We start from the raw sequence: 18,358 nt of genomic DNA on the forward strand, positions 1-18,358 counted from the left end.
GCTGGAAAATTTTAATCTCGCTTTCGGGTCACGATGATGATGGTGTAAGATGCTGGGAAATTTTCCGAGCGTTGTTCATTTTGAAATGAACTGGAGTGGAGCTTTTTGGCGTTCGTCATGTTTGGCGTGAAGGAGACGGGCTTAGTTCGGGTTTTGCCGTGATTGAATCCGAGGCCTGGTCCGGTGGCTTTGGAGTTGGAGCAGTGACGGGTCCTGATGGGGCTTTTTTGGGTGGCCGGGAATCGTGAATCCCCGCCGAAGACGAGACCGGCTCTTGGCGGCTCGGAAAGGCAACCGAGAATTTGCTCTAAATTTCTGGGCTTAGTCCCAGTTCGTACGTTGACGGAAGCGGTATTGTAACCAGGGCCCCCGGTAGCGTGTCCCAGACTTCTCTGCTGGATAGTGGAAGAAGCTTTGACCCTGGGCAGGGTTGGGTTTGGTTAGGCCGGGTGTGGTGTGAGAGTGAGATGCTGGCTTCCATTGAGGGTGATAAAAACTGGCAAGAACAGTAGAGGTACGACGACGGTTTGGGAAAGTTCAGGCAGTGTGCATCCAGTCAGTGCTATGGGAACAAGTCTCCGAAAAGTAGTGTCCTCAGTGTGTAATCCGCCCACACTCCTGAAATTCCGGCCTCAGTTCCAATGATATTTTTTTTTTGTTCTTGGGGATGAGAACTAAGTGCATCCCGTCTCAGTCGTTTGTGGCAAGTGAAAAGTGGTGCATGTGCAGAGAGAGTTTCCGATTTACATCCATCAAAGCGAAGTGCAATTTCATCTCGGTAGAAGCCCTAATTGCTGTACTCATCACGTCCCGTGAGATAAACAGTTGGTTGATTCAATTATGTCATCAACTCCCCCATCATTCGATTTGCGTGCTCAGCTAAGGGAATGATGGATGGAACTAGCCTGTCCTATCATAATTAACGAGCGAGGGAAAAACGAGACGAGATAATTTATTAACTGCCAATTACGTACTCAGCAAAAAAAAGTCCACTAATCTTCTCCAACCAAATCACGCTCATATTTCGTGCTCCCCTCAACTCTGACGTCCTAATTTTCCTTACTTCGCCCTTGAACGGTGGTGACGAAAACTCAAACAACGGCTATTAATAAACATTCCATTTGTGCGGAGAAAGTGATTTCTGCCGGAATTTTTCATCGACGCAGGGAAGCAGCTGCTATTTTTAGCAGATGATACTATTTTTAGACTCCAATTCATTAACACCTACGCGAAACAAACACACCTCAGCCTCAACGATTCGTTAACAGTTGATTTCATCAAAACATTATGAATCTGAGCAGCGAAAAAAGAGAAAGTGAAAATCGCTCACGGAATCCGGCCTGGCGGTGAAAACGGAAGAGGGTGCAGTGTAATTTTTAGGAGAAAACGTGACTAATGCTCCATAGCTGTTGTAAGAAACTATAAGTAGACGCATGCTCGACTGACTCAATTGAGATGGAACTTCTGGATCAAAGGAAGTAACTGGTGGAAAAAAATTGTTGAAGATGCCACGATCCAGATGTATGATACGCTGCTGACTGTTCGACTATTGCAAGGTGAGTTATTTTTTATGTAATTAGTACAGAATGGACAGAAATTGATTGGCTTGCCATATGAGGTTGCTTGAAATGGATTTATCAACAGCATCATTACTCTCTGAATCTAAATGTTTTAGAAATGTAGAATGATATAATTGATTTAACTTAAGTCGTCGCGCTGTTGTATTTTATACAACACTGCTGAAAAAACCTCGCTTTTCGTTCACAACAGCAACGCGGTGGTTCTGACGGTGGCAAACCTCGCGACGACTGGAAGGTTAATTTTACTCCTTCTATACACTAAATTTTTGCATAAATGCATGATTTGTTGCAAATGGATTTTTCATTATATTGATAGGAATCCCAGCCAATTAGTATGATACTTTCTGATTTATTAAGGAAATATTTCTCTTAAATTGTTGCTCTATTTTTACATTCCGCTCAATATCAAGTAAAGGAAAGTCTACCGAATAAAATGTTTTTTCCAACCTGACTTTAATACACAAAATCATAAACTTTATATACCCAATTAACCCTCTAATACAACATAACCTTCAAACATAGTATCCTAGGGTGGGCTTCATGTCCAAACTTTAAAAATCTTAGGTCACATCCCCCAAAAGTTGTTCCTTTGGACCCTTTGATTCAGCCAACAGAAATCGATCAATAATCTGGTATGACCAGAAATGTTTGAAAATTTGTTAAACAAATCCACTAAAATAACTTTATTTAGCTATCAAAGAATACACAAGTAATTTGCCTAGACTTTTGTTTCAAAAAGTAAACATCAATATCTGCAAGAAAATATTCATGAAAGTCAATTGGACTCCAAGCCCTTACAGCAAATTATAATTATCAGTATATATAAAATAATCCTTTTGAAAAAATCAAACTTTAAGACCGTCATCATGAATTGAAACCTATGTCTATACTTGTATATATGTCTATATATGTGCACCATCCAATAAACATTCAATCGCTCCACTAAAACTCTAAATTTGCTACTCTGAAGTTTTAATGGTGATAAGTGGAATGACATAAGGGACCCAGATAGCCGTAGCGGTAAACGCGCAGCTATTCAGTAAGACCAAGCTGAGGATCGTGGGTTCGAATCCCACCGGTCGAGGATCTTTCCGGGATGGAAATTTTCTCGACTTCCCAGAACATAGAGTATCTTCGTACCTGCCACACGATATTCACATGCAAAAATGGTCATTGGCATAGTAAGCTCTCAGTTAATAACTGTGAAAGTGCTCATAAGAACACTAAGCTGAGAAGCAGGCTCTGTCCCAGTGGGGACGTAACGCCAGAAAGAAGAAGAAGTGGAATGACATAAAAGATAGGAACACTATCCTGGCATTCCGTGTTACCTTAAAAGCTCATAAGCTAAAAGTTTTAAAACTTTTACAACTGTTGAAACCAAGAAGCATTTCTACATGAATCATTCGATAATTGAAGCAAACATAGATGAATCAAAGCCTCGCTATTTCATTTACTAAATTTCACCAATAATACGCTGAATTCTCAGGTCAAATGTAAGGCGCTAAAAACCGTGCGAACTTTTGTTAAAAATTTTAGTTTCATTCACGAGTACAGGTTATTGTAACTCCAATTGTTGGAGTAACAGTTTTCAAATTTATCGGAAAGAAATTGGGTTGCATATCTAAATATATCGCATATGGAGGCATCTTAACAGAACATCTGGACGGGTTTCAAGAATCCTGAAATTATTATCTCTGAAATCACCTAAAGCGATTCCAATAAAATACGGGATATGGGGACATATAATAGGAAACCATGAAATAATTGTCGAAAGAATTTTCGCAAACCTTAGAAGAAGACATACACTCCCGTGCAAACGTTTGGGTTCACCCCTTCAAGAACATACAAATCATTCCTTACCGATCGCTTACAGCAGCCGGTTGTGTTTACCGCATCGCTTTGTAGCTGGTGGAGTTTTTTCCCCACTTAATAGTGTAATTAGTGGGTTTTTATATCCCAAGTCATCCCACCGAGGACAAAACGATATTCGTGATCGCCGTGAAGGAAGGAGACACTTGTAACAAGGGTTACAGGTGTACTTTTCAACGTAGCATCATCATCATCAAAATCAGCCAGAGCATCCAAGCACGCCAGTAGTTTCGTTAAGTATATTCGATTCGCTCTATTGTTTCCCCCATTCCTCGTGTATCACGTGGTTGTTGTTTTTCTGCCTAAATTCCCAGTGGTTTCCAAACTAAGGTTTACAGACCAAGGTGATCAACTTTTTTTTTTCGCTTTATTTTTTTTCGGTTTATTTTTTTTTTTTCTTCTTCGGTTTATTTTTATATATATATTTTTTATTTTTTTTTTGTGGTTATTTTTATTTATTTTGAATTCAATAATCCACATATTCCTTTTGCATCACCGAACAAAGATTGTTAAGTTCAAGGTTGTTTTTCGCTTCGCCTTTGTCTCTCTCCCGGTGTTGTGATTCTTTCGACCAAATAGGGGAGGTGTGTACAAAATAGTCCACTAATCAATTAAGTTTTTTTTTCTCACATATTTTTTCTGTTTTTTTTTAACGTTATTTTTGTTTTGTTTTTGTTTTTGTTTATTTGGTTGCGGTTGATTTTTATCCCGCATGGACGAATAGGATGGAGGCGATACGCCTCCTAAAGATCTCGTTGCTCGAACGCGGTTTTATCAACCATCTTCGGCTGGGCCTTGGGTTGTCTATTTCCGGCGCAAAAATAAGATTTTGAATGTGCTCTCGATCTCTAGAGAGCTGACGCGTAAATATCCTGGGACCGTTATTCACCAAGTGAAGCATTCCAAGCTGCGTGTAACTGCACCTAGTTACAAAGCAGCGAATGAGATTGCTCAGCATGAAGCTTTTACTGTGGAATATTATGTGTATATTTTGGCCAGAGAGGTTGAGGTGGAAGGGAAAATCATCGACGCGAGTCTGACATGCGAAGACATTAAGACTGGCAAAGGCGTTTTTGAGAACCGGTCCATTCCTGATGTGGCTATACTGGATTGTAAACAATTACAATCAGTTTCCATGGAAGGAAATAAAAAAGTGTTTTCGCCGTCAGCCTCGTTTCGTGTAACTTTTCCTGGTTCCGTTCTCCCGAAATTTGTTTGCATTGATAGTGTTTTTTACCCAGTGCGCCTTTACGTGCCGAAGGTATTCAATTGTACCAACTGCAAACAGCTTGGTCATAGTGCTAGCTTTTGCGACAACAAGCCCCGTTGTGGCAAATGCAACCAAGCTCATTTGGAAGATGATTGCACACAGGAAGCTGAAAAATGCAGCTCCTGTCGTGAAGATCTTCATGACTTGCAGAAGTGCCCGGCATACAAAAGGCGCATTCGAAATGAGAGTCGCTCCATTGTGAAGCGCTCCAAGAAGACATATGCGGAAATGGTAAAATCTTTAAAAACGTCCGCAGAAGAGTCTTCATCAGCCATCCCAGTTGGTAACTCTTTTCAAGAGTTGTCTTCCGATGAAGCGAACGACGACGAAACCGATGGGGGAGATTCTTCGGAGGTACACGCACCCGGAAAAAGGAAGTCTCCATCTTCTCCAGGACTGCGCCGTAAGGTAATGAAATCTTCCCTCAAAGGTTTGCCTAATCCCAAAGGAAGTGGGGCAAATTTGAAAATACCGAAAAACCAGGTCTTTGATGCTTCCGTCCCGTGTTGCAGCAAAGATCTGCCGCCCCTGCCTCCACCGACTAAATACACTTCGAAAAGAAGCTCTAGACAAGATAGCAAGTAAAAAGCTACTGAAGTCCCTCGCTCTTCTTCGAAAACCCCCCGGGCTAAGCGAGGACTGATAACTTTTACGGCCCTTGTGGATCGCATATGTAATGCTTTCGGAGTTTCAGACTCATTCAGAGGCATACTCGACCTTTTTCTCCCCGCAATAGAAGAATATCTCAGGGAATTGACTATCTCGTGGCCCCTCCTTGCTTCGATCATATCTTTCGATGGATAATTCATCAAGTGAGGTAAAAGATATGATCACTGTGCTACAGTGGAACTGTCATAGTCTAAAACCTAAATTAGACACATTTAAGTTTTTGCTTCACAATTCCGATTGTGATATATTTGCACTTTGTGAAACATGGCTTTCTTCCGAAGATAATCTCAACTTCTACGATTTTAACATTATACGCCAGGATCGAGATGATAATTACGGGGGTGTGCTTTTAGGGATCAAAAAGTGCCATTCATTCTACAGAATTCCCATCCCGACTCATCCAGGCATAGAAATCGTTGCTTGCCAAATAAACGTAAAGGGTAAAGATCTTTGCGTAGCTTCTGTTTATATTCCTCCAAGAGTTTCAATAAACCGCCGTCATCTTTGGAACGCGGTCTCCATGCTCTCATTCCCGGTTTTAATACTGGGTGATATGAATTCACACGGTACTGGATGGGGCGAATCTTATGACGATTATAGAGCGGCTATTTTCTATGACTTATGCGACGATTTCAACTTGAACATTTTGAACACAGGTGAAGTGACACGTATTTCATCCGACGGCAAAGAAAGTCGCATTGACCTATCTTTGGGTTCAAGTTCACTATCATTCGATTGCATGTGGAAGGTGATTGATGATCCCCATGGTAGTGATCACTTGCCCATAATAACCTCTATCAGAAATAATTGTGAAAGGTCAGAACAGTCAATTCAGGTTCCTTTTGACCTCACTAGGAATATCGATTGGCAAAAATTTGCATCAGCGGTAACTTTGGGTATCGAATCATTCAACACTCTCCCACCGTTGGATGAGTATCGATTCCTAACAGAATTGATTTATAAAAGTGCATTAGAATCCCAAAAACAACGAGTTCCAAGTGCATCCTTCAAAAGACGACCAGCCACACCTGGTTGGGATGATGAATGCACTCAGTTGTATCGAGAAAATCTAATGCCTTTAAAGCTTTTCGTAGATATGGTACCTCAGAACTTTATTTGGAGTACTCGAAGCTCGAAAAAAGACTAAAGAATCTTATTAAAGCGAAGAAGCGTAGCTATTGGCGACGTTTCATCGATGGCCTCTCACGAGAAACTTCAATGACGACGCTTTGGAGAGTGGCTCGCAACATGCGAAACCGCTCATCCTCAAATGAGAGTGACGAATACTCCAATCGTTGGATATTCAACTTCGCAAAAAAGGTCTGTCCAGACTCAGTTCCAGCTCATCCGCCTTTTTGGGAAACTCCAAGAGACGATTCTTTGGACAGACCATTCACTATGCTGGAATTTTCTATGGCTCTTCTTTCATCAAACAACTCCTCTCCGGGACGCGATATGATTAAGTTCAATCTTCTTAAAAATCTCCCCGATATCGCTAAAAGACGGTTGCTTGACCTGTTCAACTCATTCATGGAACACAACATTGTTCCACCTGAATGGCGACAGGTCAAAGTAATAGCTATTCAAAAGCCTGGGAAACCAGCGTCCGATCACAACTCATACCGCCCGATTGCTATGTTATCATGTTTAAGGAAATTGTTAGAAAAAATGATCCTTTCGCGACTTGACCACTGGGTCGAATCAAACAATATGCTTTCCAGTACTCAATTTGGCTTTCGCAAGGGCAAAGGAACAAATGATTGTCTAGCGTTGCTTTCATCAGATATTCAACTAGCCTTTGCTGACAAGGAGCAATTGGCTTCGGTTTTCTTGGATATTAAGGGCGCTTTTGATTCAGTTTCCATAGAAATATTGTCAGAAAACTTGCACAATAGTGGACTTCCTGGAACATTGAATAATTTCTTGTACAATCTGTTGTCAGAAAAACACATGAGCTTCACTCTCGGTCAACTGACAACTTCCAGAATTAGCTATATGGGCCTTCCCCAAGGCTCATGTCTAAGTCCCTTGCTTTATAATTTTTATGTTAAAGATATTGACAACTGTTTGGAAGAACCATGCACGCTTAGACAACTTGCAGATGATGCTGTGGTCTCTATGAAGGGCCCACGAGCGGAAATCCTGCAAAGACCATTGCAAAATTCCCTTGATAATCTATCCATTTGGGCTAGAAATTTAGGGATCGAGTTTGCGCCGCAAAAAACTCAACTGGTTGTATTTTCTAGGGAGCGGAATCCAGCCCAACTGAAGCTTAAGCTTTTGGGAACAGACATCGACCAATCTTTGACTACAAAATACCTTGGGGTCTGGTTTGATTCAAAAGGCACTTGGCGAACCCATATTGGGTATGTAACGGAAAAATGCCAACAAAGGATCAATTTTCTACGAACAATTACCGGAACATGGTGGGGTGCTCACCCGGATGACCTCATAAAACTCTATAAAACAGCCATTCTCTCTGTTCTAGAGTATGGCTCTTTCTGTTTTCTCTCAGCAGCAAACTGCCACCTGATTAAATTGGAACGACTTCAATATCGTTGTTTGCGTATCGCCTTATGGTGTATGCACTCGACACATAATGCGAGCTTAGAGGTTCTGGCAGGGGTTTTACCACTACAGAACCGATTCTGGGAGCTCTCGCTAAGAATACTTATTAAGTGTGGAGTGAGCAACACACTCGTCATCGAAAACTTCGAAGAATTGCTTAAACTGAATACTCAGTCGAAATTCATGAGAGTATATCTCTACTATATGTCGTCTGACATTAGCCTTCCGTGTTATAACCCTCCACGTGTACGCTTCACCAATGACAGTTCCTCTGTTGAATACGATCTGACCATGAAACAAGCTATTCATGGAATTCCAGATCAACTTCGATGTATAACTATCCCACGTATTTTTAATGCAAAGTACCAGAATGTCGATTCCTACAGGAGATATTTCACTGACGGGTCCCGTATCAATGGATCCACTGGCTTCGGTGTCTTCAATGGAAACTCTTCCGCCTTCCGAAAACTTCAGGAACCTTGCACGGTTTATGTTGCTGAGCTGGCAGCAATCAACTTCGCTTTGGGGATGATCTCAAACATGCCCGCAGACCACTTCTTCATCTTCTCGGATAGTCTCAGTTCTATTGAGGCACTCCGATCGATGAAACCTGTTAAGCATGCATCTTACTTTCTTACAAAAATAAGAGAGCAGATGTGTGCACTGGTCGAAAGATCATATAAGATTACCTTTGTATGGGTCCCCTCACATTGCCTAATTTATGGCAATGAGAAGGCGGACTCTCTCGCAAAGGTGGGCGCTGAGGAAGGTGAGATTTATGATAGACGAATTTCACACGATGATTTTTTTCATTTAGTACGTCAAAGTTCTCTTCACGGTTGGCAAAGCGATTGGCTAAATGGCCAACTGGGACGGTGGTTACATTCCATAATTCCTAGAGTTTCCTTGCGAGCCTGGTGGAAAGGTTTGGACGTAAGTCGAGATTTCATTCGCGTGATGTCAAGACTTATGTCCAACCATTACTCGCTAGATGCACATCTACACAGAATTAACCTCGCGCTGAGCAATGTTTGTAATAGGTGTGGTTCCGGTTATGATGACATCGACCACGTAGTTTGGCAGTGCCCGGATATGGACGCCTCCAGAGCGCAACTTTTGGATACCCTTGTGGCCCGAGGTAGACAACCCTATGTTTCAGTTAGAGATGTGTTGGGCACCCGCGATTTCATTTATATGGTCGCAATTTACGATTTCCTTCGCCTGTCTTGTATAAAAGTTTAATTCTCTTGTGTTCTCTTCTCCAGATTTTTTTTTTTTGTGTTGTCCCTTTTGTGTTGGATTGAGGATCCTGGCCATCCGGCAGACGAAGACCTGCATGAATTTGGTACCAACGCCATGATACGTTAATCGAGCTACCACAATATACCTCCCGGATGAGCAGCAGAGAACCCTGATCCCAATCCCTACCATGTCCCTCCTTAAAAAATTGTGACCACTAACCTCGAGTTGCCACGAGTACCCTGGCTCCATCCCTTACTAATTTTGGTACTAAAAAGTAAATAAATTGTAAAAGTATAAAAAATGAGTTTCGGCTCCGTAGAGCGTTAAACGCGATTGAGCCCCAAATAAATGAAATAGATAAAAAAAAGAACATACAAAAGTGTTCAGTCCATATCTCTGTGATTACGCGTCCAATTGAAACTCTCTATGCCGCATTCGATAGGCAAAGAGTAATTCTTACTTTGTTTGTAATTTTTTAAACACGTTTTTTGGATTTTGTGTAATAAATTTTTACTTAAAGTTGTGACATTTTTCAAAAAACACACTGAAAAAACATAGCTAATTTCCTCAGCATTGGATCGACCAAAATTTTGAAACAAGGTGTCATTAGAATCGCAATCTTATGTTCTTTAAAGAGTACTCACTATATTTTTGCGGAAAAATCTGAAAACTATTTAAAATTAATGAAACAGTCGTTCAAAGCATCATGCAAAGTTTCATCCCTCAGTATGATGCAAATCGTGCAAAAAATTGGGTTCATCTGAGCCTCACGCAAATAATTTTTTTCAATATCTCTGCCATTTTCAACCGATTTTAATAATTAAAAGCTTTTTCAAACGCAAATAATGGCGCGTACATGATTGGTTTGAGATTTCACAGATTTTTCGTGTTTTAAGCAAGTTCAGGTGAACCCAAAGTTTTGCACGATGACTTGAATGACTGTCTAATTTTTCAGTTTTATTATTTTTCAGATTTTTCCGCAAAAATTTCGTGAATGCTCTTCAAAGAATATAAGATTACGATTCTAATGACACCTTGTTTTAAAATTTTGATCGATTCAATGTTGAGGAAATTAGCTATGTTTTTTCAGTGTGTTTTTTGAAAAATGTCACAACTTTAAGTAAAAATTTATTACACAAAATTTAAAAAACGTGTTTGAAAAATTACGAACGAAGTAAGAATTACTCTTTGCCTATCGAATGCGGCATAGAGAGTTTCAATTGGACGCGTAATCACAGAGATATGGACTCAACACTTTTGTATGTTTTTTAGGGGGTGAACCCAAACATAGGCACGGGAGTGTAGATAAATACCTGGAAGAAATCTCGATACTCATATTATTGAAATTGGATTTGAGAGTATTTGTCACACATCCTTTCGAAAATCTGCTGCCAAATGAAAACTTGAAAGTCAAACTTTTAAACTATTTCAATAGTAGTAATTCATAAATTTAAATTTATTTATAAAAAAGCCATATATGATTACTTTACAAAAGGAGAATTAACATGACATGCTGCTCTTTCAATTGTTTTTTTTTCGATAACATAGTGTCGGAATACAAAAACATCTAAGGCGCATAGAATAACTTGAATTAATTGTTGCGTAAACTGAGAAGAAAGTGAAGAAATATTTCAAACGAAATATTCCAATTCTGACCTGAAATTAGAAGAAATAATCTAGTAACCTAAAAACAAAATCAGGTTTCTCGTTTGTTTATTTGTGTAACTTCACAGCTCTTATTCGATTTGTGTCAGTTAAGAATTCAGAGTCGATGACTGCGTGACTGCTTTCTTTGCGGTTCCCCGATTCTCGCTGGGGGTAGAAGCACCGGTTTTGGCCATACGCCAGTTGTAGCCATAGTGGATTATACACCGTTTTACATAGCCAACCAGCATGAAACCTTTTGTGTTCAGTAGATCACATTCATATGATAGAGCTACATGCATTTACTCGTCCAAATTGATTCAAAACATAAGAAAAACAATTCTTGTTCCTTATAATTTTAACTCCCATGCACCTAATTTGGCCAAGGCACTCCTAATTTGGCCACTCTCATGAGAAATCAATGCAACTGGCCAATTTAGAAACCGAAGTTAGATCTCTGGCCGAAACTGGTTCCATTGGCCTATATTGACTATAGCGAAAAAATGGTTTTAGCTCAGTTTTGATATTTTACTCACATAATATGGATTGAAAGCTTGCATTTGACATATTTGTCGTATAAATACGGCTTCCCATATAATTTTTATTGACATTTTCTTATAGAGTGGCCAGAACCGGTGCTTTTACCCTAGGTAATTTGCTCTAATATTTTCAACTAAATATATTTAAAATGGTTTGGTGTGTCAGGTTTTTTTATTGGTTTAGACATTTTGATAGCTAACCGTGTCTGGATAGTGTTTCACGATCATAAAAGTGACCCCAGGCTCTCGTGCCTATTCTGCGCGGCGTGTGAGTAGAGACGAGTCGCTCTCACCGCGAGTGACGTGAGACGACTAATGTTAATCAAATGGGAGCGAGTCGACAATTGTCACCTCATTCGACTCTTCTCACCTTACACGCCGCGCAGAATAAGCACGTCTATCTCTTTAACAATCGAATAAAAATTATATGGTTCTTCAAACTTTAAACTCGAATGCAGAATACTTTTACTGCCTGAAAGCTAATTCGATGTCAAATAATGAGGATCGATGCGCGTACGTTCAAATTCGGCCGAAAATTTATAGAATAATACTTGGATAGGGCAGTGTCTCTGACTCATTATACTATCGTCGTCAATCGCATACATAACATTCCTGCAACCAATTTTTCAAAGCTCCTCCAAATCTATTGCTAATCCTGCTCTTATGACCGTTTTCCAGTTATCTCTCAGCTTTTTGCAGAAGATTCTTAAACCAATGGTTTTAGTAACTATTTTTTTATTCAATTCGTGTTCGTTTATTTGTTTATCAATAACACAGTTGATAAAAGTTGTTATGACGACCGACGCATTCTTGGATGATCGACTGTTGAATCTTAACACATTGAAATATTTCCTACACAGCTTACGCAATTTTTTGAAATATTTAAGAAAATCCGTTTACCAAGATATACCGTTTTGATTCATATTACGGACACTTAAGGCTTCAGTGAATACAACTAATCGAAACACGTATTAATTGAATCGTTCTTTATAAAACTTTAGCGTAATCAGGCCATGTAAACACTTAAATCTAGAATGGTGGGTGAAGATTCGGATTTCACATCTTTAATTCACTTTAATCAATAAAAATGTTCGGCCTCTTCATGATTTTTATTCCGGACACAGCCACACTTTTGCTTCATATTCCGGACACTTTGATTTGAATTCCGGACAGCTATTGAAAAACACAATTAGAATAGTCGAATAATTAATTAAACGCACTTATCCGTTAAAAAGGCGTCAAAACTAGTTATACATTGTAAATATTCATTGACTGTTATGTTAAATATTTATGAAAATCATCTTTGAAATAAGGAATTTTTTGACGGCATATTTTGAAACATTTCGAGTGAAATGTTTCCCATACAAAGTAGAGTGTCCGGAATTAGAAGCTGTCTGGGATTTGAATCAAAACGGTGTGCGAAAATTTACAAGAATAAGTGAATACCCCTAATATTATTTTGTTGATACTACTAAGCAGTGAATCGCAATTCAGTTCCATCTACAAAAAGAAGACATTGAGAAAATGAACTGAGAAGTTTCCAAATTTTATTTCCATACGAATATGCAAAAAAAATGCAGAAGATTGAAACATGATTTAATCTTATTGCTCCGAAACCTTTCCGATAAAAATATAGAGTTGACCAAAACACGACCATGATGACCATTATTGTGTAGCACGTTGCAAAACTCAGTAGTTGGACTATTATGCGGTATCATTTCATTATGGGACAATTCAACTTGATGTTGTGCTATATGCTGATCCAGTGAGTTACAGAGATTACAACAGGTCTAATCCCTCCACTGCTATATCTATATATATAATCAAATAAGCTGGGATGAGTTTTATCAATCAAACAATCCAGACATTTTATTACATTTTTTAATGAGCACATGAAAAGAATGTTCGATACCACTATACCCATGAAAATGCAATGCAATTAAACATAGATGCAATTTCTGGTTCAATGCTGAGGTATTTAGAGCGATAGTTGATCGTGACTTAGATTTTTGGAAATGGAAAACAACAACAAATGTCTAAAAGGCTACGAAATTATACAACTTCATTAAATCTGAGTGCATAATAGCGTTTCTTGAATTCTAAAATTACTGGCTTGGCAGTGTTGAAGATTTGTGAAAGATTCTAAAATCTTTGAATATTGCAAGAAAAAGTGCAGTTTTCTAATAAACTGTAGCCCTGATAGTATTAATAAACATTTTTCCCAGAGTTTGGTCTACTAACATGATTGTTTTCATCTGAAATTTCAAGCTCATATCATTAACGCAATTTATGAAGTTTAGTTGAATGCTGTAGGTCTTGATGATATATCCATGAAATTTATCAAAATGATACTTCAATTAATTATGAAGCCATTGAAATATATTTTCTATAGTATTATTAGAAGTGATATCTATCCCAAAATGGGTACCCAAGTTTAGAAAAAGACTACGGAAAACTCACTGGAGAACCTTGGACCTATCAGCATTTCAAGTGTGGTCTCAATAGCTGTTAAAAAATCAAATTACATGTTATCTATCTGGTAACAATCTTCTATCGCTATACCAATCAGGTTTCCGCAAATGACAAAGTATCAAAGCGGTAGTGTTAAAAGTATTCGCTAATATTGGTCTCGTTTAAGATAAAAGAGGATCAGCAGTTCTCTTGTTGATCTGCTTCATCACCATTTCGACACCATTTCTCATGTAAAACTTAGTAATAAGCCTGAAAAGATTTTTAGATTTTCATAGGATGCTGTTAGACTTGTTCATACATATCATACAGATTGGAATCAGACAGTTTTCGTTAATGATTGTTGTTTAAATTTCCTTGCAATTTTGTCAGGAATTCCTCAAGGATCCGTATTAGGTGCTATATTATTTTCCATTTATATTAATGATCATTTTATTTGCTTATTTTCATATATTTGCTGAAGACGTCCAAATATATGTTAATTTGTCTGGAATGACTAGTGATACTGCTGCATATTTGATCAATGATAATTTGTCAATAATATCGTCATGGGCTTCAGAAAATTCGTTGATGTTAAATGCTCGAGAAACACAAGCGTGTTAAAACACACGCCAGAGTCGTAATCATGACAAACCGACATTAAGTTCGAACGGTATACCAGTTAGCTGTACAGACTTATACAAAATCCACATATCTACATTACTTATTACGTGATTTTGTCACCACCCAGGTAACATCCCGCCTAAACTAAAGGTAGCTCTCAACTGCGTTGTAAGATTTGTATATACCTTAAACAGATATGCTCCAGCTATTCAGCTACACAAATCGTTGACTGGTTGTTCAGTTAACAAATTTCCATTAGTAAGATCCGTGTTTTTACTGCACTTAGGGAAAGTGTACCAGTTATGGCCATAGTGGTTCCCTATTTGGCCATAAGGGAAAATTTCGAAAATATTCACGTTTGGAAGCTTTTCAAATTGTTTAACGTGAAGACATCATTGATATCTTACTACCGTAATCCGGGGTAACATTGATCATTTTTCTGAATGTTTCTTTAATATTTCATTTGAAAATGCAAATTTTGCAAAGTTTATATTTTTAAAACAAGTACTGCCACCCATATCTCGAGACTATATAGTGTATTTTGTTAATTGAAAGATTTAAACACGTTAAAAAACACGTCTTAGGCGATATTTTTATTAAGCTGATATGGGGTAACATTGATCACCTATGTGAACAACGTTCGGTAATACTGAAAATGTCGTTACTTACTTAAATCATGGTCCCTGAATCCGAATATGAAGGCTAAACGCTTGCAAGTCATTTACTTTTTGAGTTATTTTAAAATTAAAAGCATCTCGAACCACGGAATACGCCTAAAGGTAGGCAATTTCCTAAGGGAATTTTACATTCTTAACAGTAAATCGGTAATATTGCCTAAATGAGCATACTTATAAAAGATTTGACAACAGAATCGTTCTCGGCGATGCCATTTTTAGTAAGAATCTTATTTTCCTTGCTTATATCGTTTGCAGAACTTGTGTGAGACATGAATCTTTGGTAGTGTCATCCTTAACAATAAAAATCATTATTTCAAAAAGTTGACAAATTAACGAATAAAGTAAACTCAATTTTCGCAAAAACATTAACTTTTATTAGCTCATGAATATAAGAAAAAGAAGCACTACTCATGATTTGGAAATATTTCATCAATAATTTTTAATACGTTCTTTTGATGAGAGGAGTCATTCCGATCAATGTTACCCCGCTGATCAATGATACCCCGGATTACGGTACTAAAACATATCAAATATTTCAAAATTAGATATCAATAAAATTAACACGTATGGCGAAATAGGGAATCATTATGTCCATAACTGGTACACCTACCCTAATTGTAACCAAAAAATTCAAGCATACTAGAGAGGTATTACATTTCCAATGCCGCAATCTATATCTTCATATTATGCTATAGTGCAATGATAGTGATCCCATGACAGTTTCCTGAGATAATCATAAAAATGTGTTATTTTTGGTGGAAATGCAAAATGGGCTGTTAGTTGTGTAAACGAAATTATATTTTGCGAACAGCAAAGAATTATCTTTTTGGCCAACAAGTTTAATGTTTTTCAATACAAAGGGTGGCCCAATTGTGTAGTTGTTCTTCAATCTAAAGCCGATGATACTTTTATAACATTTTTGTTAAAATTGCTTCAAAAGTGAACCATTTTATTCAACTATATTTAAATGTTTGTTTGTTTTGTTTCGAAGCTATGCAGTGCAACCTTGTGAATTACCTGCCATAAGTAACAAGAATTTAAAGGAGATTTTAGTTTGAATAGGGGAAATGGCCAATTGGCTTTGTGAAGAAAGCACCATACTAAACCACGGACTTGCATGCAATAACACTGAGTGTTAAATTCTTTCACGAGTTTTTTTCATATTTCGATATTATTAATTTTTATTTATAATCAGTAACTTACAAAATAGACCCCCTTAACTTTTATAATGCAATTCTACTGCACGAAACAAGCCAAAAGTATATTGAAATATATAACGGCATATAACTAGTGAGATTAGTTACTTAAAAGAAGTAGGACCTGAGCTGTAGCAGTTTGTTAAGTTAAGCAGGCGTAGGCAAAGAGTTGATCAGGTTAGCACAGGCCTAGATTGTCACTGATTGTTCATTATCCATCGAGACACGTAATAAATAAGACGTTAATATTAAAAGCTACGATCAACAACTTCAACCCTTAACACCCCTCTTATTCTCAAAAACAGACTTCTTCCATAAAAAATCCATGAAGAAATCAAAACCTATATTGTATTTTCTATAGTGTTTGTTTGCATTATTAGCAAAGATGGTTAAAAGGAATAAGATGACCGACTCTTTATTTTTCCATACATTTTGCCGACGACACACTATTCAAGTAACACTAATGCCATCTGTTGAGTGAAAAGCGCGTAAACTTTATTTTCGGCTAAATGCAAATCATTGTGCAATTGAAAAACGATGAGCAAGAGGAAGAAATCAAAACAAACACGCTTAAAAGAAAGATACACAGAATTGAGTGCGACCCACACAAAATCTGGCTCTTCTAAACCAACACAAAATTTGTGTTATGCTAAAAAATTACTCCTATGCTGGTTTCTTTTTATTTTTCTTACTTTTTATGGTATTCAGAGATAATTGGGAATATCGAACAACCCCGTGTGAGCTGTGTATCTTTTTTTAAGTGTTAATGTCATAAACGAACATTTCGACATCTGGTGGCCACTAGGAGAACGTTACGTTTGAGTTGGCTTTTGACTCACCAGAGCTGCGCTGTTCATGTCGCCTGGAAAAGACCGGAGTCGGTTATCTTTTTCCATCTAACCATCTTTGTTATTAGCCTAATCAAATTTACTTATCTGCAACTTGACTCACAAAATACCTACGCAGAGGTAGTGATCGATTTGCAGCTTTGACACGATGTGTTTAACTCTAAGACGCATCATACTGATCGATTCATTTAATCTCTTCAACATCAGGCACGCCTCTGAATCCAGAAAACTGTTTTCCTCCAGTTAAACAGTATTCAATAATTCTGCCATTTCCTATTCAACCAGATGTCACTTAAATGCATTATACTGGACGGAAGCAAAAGTTTTATTCACCTCTACCTCTACTTTGTACATTTTATAAGAACTTATTACGATTCTTAGCATAGTAAACTTTAAATGCTGTGCTTATTTTCTTTTCTTCAACATATCTACTTTGAAAAACTGACCCACCAGTAGAAACTGACATTAAATTCTCTTCAACTCGAATAGATTACTCAGCTTTCGATTTTCTGTTCAAATCAAACGTATTGATTTCCCCCTGTTAAACCAATAAATCTGGAAAACATTTTTGGAAAAACCTTTCAAGTTTATTCGGGGAAATGGTTTTCAGGAAAAAAAATCCTTCGGGATGAATTAATTCGGGGAAATGTCGGACAATCACTCAATTGAGCTCGGTTAATTTTCACTCCTTTGCCAAAATTCGCACAGCCGAGCGGACAGGTTATGAGTTTTAACTAATATATCGGCAAAACATGCCAGTAAAGGGTAAATTTGAGCTTTAGGAGCAAATTTCGTACTCCATGGTCAATGCTATCGATTAAAACTTTGCGATCGAACTTAAGTTATGATCTGAAATAATGTTCCTTAAATAGTGGTAGAAACACATTGTAATAAGTTAAAACATCGAAAGTTTGCTAAATATTTTTTTATAATTTAATCACATGGTTTATGTCTTAAATACATGTATCAATAAAATAGTTAGCCTATACATTGCTTCGTAAGAAAACACGTTTCCTAACTAGGAAATGTCGAACACAAAACCAGTGCAGCTGCGATCCAAGGGGCCATCGAGTTATCTATTAAAACCTGAGATAGAGAAGACCGCTCACTGATAGCTGGCTTGCTTTCGTGGCTTCTTTGATTTTTTTGTTTTCGTGCTTGGGTTGTGCACAATGATTCGGAAG

At 37.9% G+C, this 18,358-nt stretch overlaps 1 long non-coding RNA gene across 1 annotated transcript in view; it reads left to right on the top strand.

The window, feature by feature from the left end:
- The first annotated feature begins 277 nt into the window (after nucleotides 1-277).
- LOC110676782 overlaps nucleotides 278-18,358 on the top strand; it is a 262,844-nt gene continuing 244,763 nt past the window's right edge. Inside the window, exon 1 of the long non-coding RNA XR_002500718.1 lies at nucleotides 278-1,556. This is a non-coding gene — a long non-coding RNA (uncharacterized LOC110676782). The remainder of the gene's footprint in view (nucleotides 1,557-18,358) is intronic.

The sequence above is a fragment of the Aedes aegypti genome, chromosome 2 (genome assembly GCF_002204515.2).
Source record: "Aedes aegypti strain LVP_AGWG chromosome 2, AaegL5.0 Primary Assembly, whole genome shotgun sequence".
NCBI lineage: Eukaryota > Metazoa > Arthropoda > Insecta > Diptera > Culicidae > Aedes > Aedes aegypti.